Below are 5844 nucleotides of genomic sequence, written 5' to 3' on the forward strand. Positions count from 1 at the left end.
ACCAAGTGTTGAATTTATATTTTTCCCCACAGAAAGGCGGAAGGCTAGAATTTATATAGGACTAGGATTTGCTAGAGGAAAGCTTTAAGTTGATCCTAGGTAGGTGAACAATAGTGAAGGATGGGTGTGAACTACCTAAACTAACTATTAAATACAAGCTAACGAGAGATAGCTAGGTGGGAGAACGAGTGACTTTTCTTTCTAATAACTAAGGGTAAACAAATAATTAGGAGAAATGTGATAGTACTTCGAGGCACAGCCCCCCTACCAACTAGGAGAGTTAAATAGACAAGGTCTGCCACGGGCCCTACGATTTAATAACTAGACCTATCGTGGTGGAATACAGAGGATGGACAAAGCTATCATCACTTGCCACCTACCACAATCTATTCATAGGCCTAGCCATTTCCACAGGTAATCTATAGCCTAAGCACCACGCTTAATTTATAGGCTTACTACTTCGATCTAAGCTCTGATGAAATGAGATCAAAGCACCCAAACCATACGGTGGAACTGGTACTAACGAAAGACTACTAATGATAAGATAACCTATGCTACTAATGCCAAACAACAAGCACCTAAGCTCACTAATGATGAACACTAATGACTAAGTACTTAAAGTAATGCAAGCAATACTAGAATAAAATATTGAAATAAATACTTAATAAAGTAATGCAGAAAGAAAAGAATTACAAAAGAGCTATACTAGACCTAGAAGACTCTTCTAGACTTCGAGAAGCTCCGCTCTTGCTCTACTCCACTACTAGACTACTCTATAGCTAATGCCAAGCTAGAAAGCTAAAAGAAGCTTGAAGAGCTTGGAATTGAATGGGGCACTTCTCCACCGAGCTCCACACCCACTATTTATTGTGTATAGTCAGGGGAGGGGTATTTGTAGGCATCAAGGAGGTTGGTAGAGGACCTAGGGCACTGGGCGGCGACAGGGGGTGCCGGCCGACCCTTGGATCCACCGCCTCTTAATCCTCTGCCTCTGGTTGGCTCCCAATGGCGGTTACCAAGATAGCACATGTCAAAATTCTAGTAGTAGGTCGGTTTGGAAGGCGGTTGGAGGGTCCCAAGTGTATGATAATGGGCCCATGAATCCACCATGAACAAATCTTGTTCGTTGATCAAACCGACTTGAATGGAGGCTTGTGATTGGCTTAGGAGCAACTCCCATGGATCAATGACATGGCAGGTGCCAAGGTGGCACTGGGTGGTGCCCAACTAGGGCCAGGTGGCGCTGGCTTGTGGGCTTAGGGCCACCTGCCACTTCCACTTGCTCCATATGTCCATGTTTGTCACCATTTTGGCCAAAATTTGTTATATTTTCTGTATACAAATAATTCTACAAGCACAAGTGGAACTAGGTTAATTATAAATAAAATTCTTCACATGTGATGATGATTTACCTCACTTTATCATGCTTTTGGGTGGAATGTTGATGGCCAAAACGGGTGTTAGTGACCGTCAACAAGCTCCCCCAAGCTACCCCTTTGCTGTCCTCAGCGAAGATGCGGGTTAGGTTGTTGGATCAGGAGTTGCTACTATGTAATGCCCTGCAAAGACTTGTATACAAACAAATACTATCTCTTAAGTTGAACATGTTAGGACTCAGAAATTTCATCATCAGTCTTAGCAATGTGGGACTTATAGCCTTCACCTTGATACAAGCAGTTGCAAGAATGTGTAGCTAGGTAGATACTTTTAGCCTACTTTGGTTTAGCTCAAACTTTCTAGAGGTTTTCACATGATTTGAAAGAAATTTTTCCTAAGTTCCTCAGATGGTACACTCAAGTCACTCAATGGTATTTGAAATCCTTACCATGGCCATGAATTTTAGCCTTAATTTCTTTCCTAAAGCTTATGTGGAGCTCAAGGTAGGGGTAAAAGCATAGCTTACTTGAATTGAATCTATTGCTAAGTCAAACATTTGGATCACAAGGAGCAACAAATCATACAAATTGATCAAGAGGTGCATGTGTGTGGTATATTTGGTGGAAGTGGTACTCCTTTGAGAAGTTTCCCTTCTCTAGATTCTTTTTGAGAGGGCATGTCTACTTTTCTTTGTTCTCACTCTCTCTCTCTCTCTCTCTCTCTCTCTCTCTCTTTTAACACTAGAGCTTTTTGATCTTTTATTCTCTCTCATTTTTTTTGTAACCCATGCCTCTCTTTTGATGTAAGACATCATAGAGAGGTAACTTTGATTCTCATAGAGCAATAATAAATGGAATGCATGTATGGATGTGTATCCCTAGTGTAGGAATAGCATAAATATGTGGGTGTACGTGATCTTGATCAAAAAGCATGAAAAGTTTCTCTACTTAGATCAACAAGGCTTGAAAAAGCTCAAAGCAAACAAGTAGATTTTATGGTGGCTTTATCATGTATGAGTGGATATTTATTTGGCTCTAGTAGGAATTTATCACCATTGAGGAACTTCTAGCAATAGAGTTTAGCATTTTGCAAAACAAAACTCCAGGTTGACTTTACCATTCCTCAGATAGGTTCAAAGATTTACTCTAATCATGGCATACAATATATCTCACAAAAGCCTATTCTTGGTTGTAGCATTTGCAACCCACGAAACCATTCAACTTAAGATGAACTCTAAGTTTATCATGCTTAAAATTTAAGAAGTATAAGGTTGTATAACAAGCTTTTGCAAAGTATCACAGAGCAACTATTCATCATCTCTAAATAATTTATCATCATTTTATTAGAGCAGAGTTTCTCTCAGAATAATTTAAAGGCACTCATCTCTACATTCTATGATCATGACTATTAAAATGTAAAACAAACATGAATATAAAGAGAGGGTTTAAGATTTTCATACCTAAGCAGGGAGAGACGTCTCCCCTAAGATTGCCTTTTGCATAGGTTGGAATGTCTTCTGGTGGCTCTTTTAATTCTTTTCTTTATTGACTAACTAATACTACTAGAATGCATAAATAACTAGCTAAACCTATAATTACTAGATAACTTATTCAGTAGGGATGCTACTGAATTTTATTCATTATTACTATTTTTTTTCATATATGTTGCTTTAAATGCATATCTATCTTATCAGGCATTAGCTACTACAGAACTTTATTTATTAACATAGAGTAGCTGAAGGCAACTAACCTATCTTGCAATGTGAAGCAACTTTATTGGAAATGAAATGCAACTAGCGAAATGTGGTAAATAAATGCAAGGAATAGAAAACTTACCTTTTTGTCGGGCTCAAGGTCATCCGTCCTTAGGTGGAGGTGTTTCCTCTTGTTCCACCTCAGAGGCCTTGTTAGGATCAGGATCAGGGGATGACGAATTTGAGGATGGATCTTTCTTTTTACACCATCTCTTTCTATTCTTCTTCTTCTTGATAGGTTTCTCCGGCTCTTCAATCGGCTTTGGTTTCTTCACCTTGATTCTCTTTGGATGCTTCCTCTTTACCTGTTTCTCATCAAAGAGGGGTTGTCCAAAAGCAAACGCAAATATTTCTTTTCTTCTAGCAAAGTGGAATTGGATTTGCCTAGAAGCCATATATATGCAAGCATTTGTAGTATTAAGGAAAGGACGACCAAGGATTAAAGGTGTATCCTCGGCGTTACCCATGTCTAAGATCATAAAATCTATAGGAACATAAGCACTCCTAACTTTAACTAGTAAATCAGTGGCTACTCCCTCGAGATAACTGGTAGATCGATCAGCTAATTGCACATAAAACTGAGGTTGATGCTAGGGGAGTATAAAACAACTTATCATAAGTTTCCTTAGACATGATGTTAATACTAGATCCTAGATCACAAATGGCATTATGAAAAGTGTGGGGGGCTATGGAGCAAGTAATGATGGGGTTCCTAGGATCACCTTTCTTAATAGGAAATCCCCAACCATTCTCAAAGAAGTCATACCTTGTGGTGACAAGGTTGGCTGTCTCCATTGTTCCCTCAGGTTTGCCAAGAATTCTATCTTTTTCATAGGATGGGATAGCAGCAACAATTTGAGCTAATTGGGTTTCTATCATCTTGTTCAAACTAAGTTGATTCTTTAAGACAGAAGAAAATTCATCCAATTTAGCATTTATGTTTTCCAACATCTTGTTATGAGCATGTAGTTTCTTATTAATACTATCAGTCATTCTACTTTGACCATAAACAAGATCTTTCAAGAAAGCATAACTATTATTACCTTGATTATTCAAACAAGAAGAAGAGTAATAATTGTTACCTCCCTGGTTGTTGGAGCGCTGATTATAGCCTTGACGTTGTGGACGAAACCCATTGTCGGTGTTGACGAAGTTGAGGTCCTCTTGAGTTTCAGGGCAGGAGTTGCCCGAATGTCCAACATCTCCATAGACTTAGCAAGTCATGTGGGAATCCATGGCTTTGAGTGTCTCTTGGGCACTCACCTTCGCATAATGTTCCACTCGTTTTGTGAGTAGATCCATCTTAGCTACAAGCATGTCAATTTCTTTAATTGAATGCATACCTCGTTTACGGGGTTGGAGTCGATCGTCGCTCCATCCTTGGCTAGAGACCATCTTCTTGATCAGTGTCTTTACATCTGCAGCACTTAGCGAAAAGAATGCACCACCAGCAGCAGCATCTAAATGGCTCCTATCTAACGGCACTAATCCATGGTAGAAGTTCTGGATCAAAAGCCAGTCTTCCATGCCATGGTGTGGGCATGTAGAGACGTACTCTTGCATTTGTTCCCAAGCCTCGGGAATCGACTCATCTGCTAGTTGTTGAAAACTAGAGATTTTATTGCGCAGAGCATTAGTCTTCCCCATGGGAAAAAACTTAACTAGGAAAGCGTTGGAACACTTGTCCCAGGTATCTACAGTGTTGCGGTTAGAGTAAAACCATTGCTTAGCATTTCCTATCAAAGAGAAGGGGAAAAGGCAAAGACGTATAGCCTCTTGGCTCACTCCCTTAATGGTGAATGTGTTACAAATCTTCAAGAAATGTTGGAGGTGAGCATTTGCATCCTCGTGGCCTTTTCCACAAAACAGACTAGCTTGAACCATCGTAATTAACACTGGCTTAAGCTCAAAGTTAGCGTCTCCATTGATAATTTGGGTCCGGTGGATACATTAGTAGCCGAGGGTGCAGAAAAATCATGAATGGACTTATTGCCCATGATCGTGTAGGGTAGTGATAGGATATAAGGAAAAAAGGATAAACTACTTATGATAACTAAAAACCTAGCTAGTGAATCTAGCAATATAAATCCGAGGCTAGTTGCCTTCCCTAACAACGGCGCCAGAAATACTTGTTGATATTTCTTAACGACTATTGGAGGATTCCGCAAGCGCATAGAACTATCGCATAGCACTTCGCTTGGTGAGTACTGAGTGTCGAATTTATATTTTTTCCCATAGGAAAGTGGAAGGCTAGAATTTATATAGGACTAGGATTTGCTAGAGGAAAGCTTTAAGTTGATCCTAGGTAGGTGAACGATAGTGAAGGATGGGTGTGAACTACCTAAACTAACCAGAGATAGCTAGGTGGGAGAGCGAGCGATTTATCTTTCTAGTAACTAAGGTTAAACAAATAATTAGGAGAAATGCGATAGTACTTCGGGGCATAGGCCGCCTACCAACTAGGAGAGTTAAATAGACAAGGTCTACCACGAGCCCTACGATTTAATAACTAGACCTATCATAGTGGAATACAGAGGATGGACAAGGCTGTCACCACTTGCCACCTACCACAATCTCTCCGGAGGCCTAGCCGTATCCACAGGTAATCTATAGCCTAAGCATCACGCTTAATTTATAGGCTTACTACTTCGATCCGAGCTCTGATGAAATGAGATCAAAGCACCCTAATGTGGCAGAACCACCCGAAATGACAC

General features: G+C 40.0%; 1 non-coding gene across 1 annotated transcript; it reads left to right on the forward strand.

The window, feature by feature from the left end:
• Nucleotides 1-4655: 4655 nt before the first annotated feature.
• LOC136478734 (small nucleolar RNA R71) lies at nucleotides 4656-4764 on the forward strand. The gene has a single exon (XR_010764448.1). It is a non-coding gene; the product is annotated as a small nucleolar RNA R71 (small nucleolar RNA).
• Nucleotides 4765-5844: the final 1080 nt, after the last annotated feature.

Source organism: Miscanthus floridulus, chromosome 8 (assembly GCF_019320115.1).
Source record: "Miscanthus floridulus cultivar M001 chromosome 8, ASM1932011v1, whole genome shotgun sequence".
NCBI classification, from domain to species: Eukaryota; Viridiplantae; Streptophyta; class Magnoliopsida; order Poales; family Poaceae; genus Miscanthus; species Miscanthus floridulus.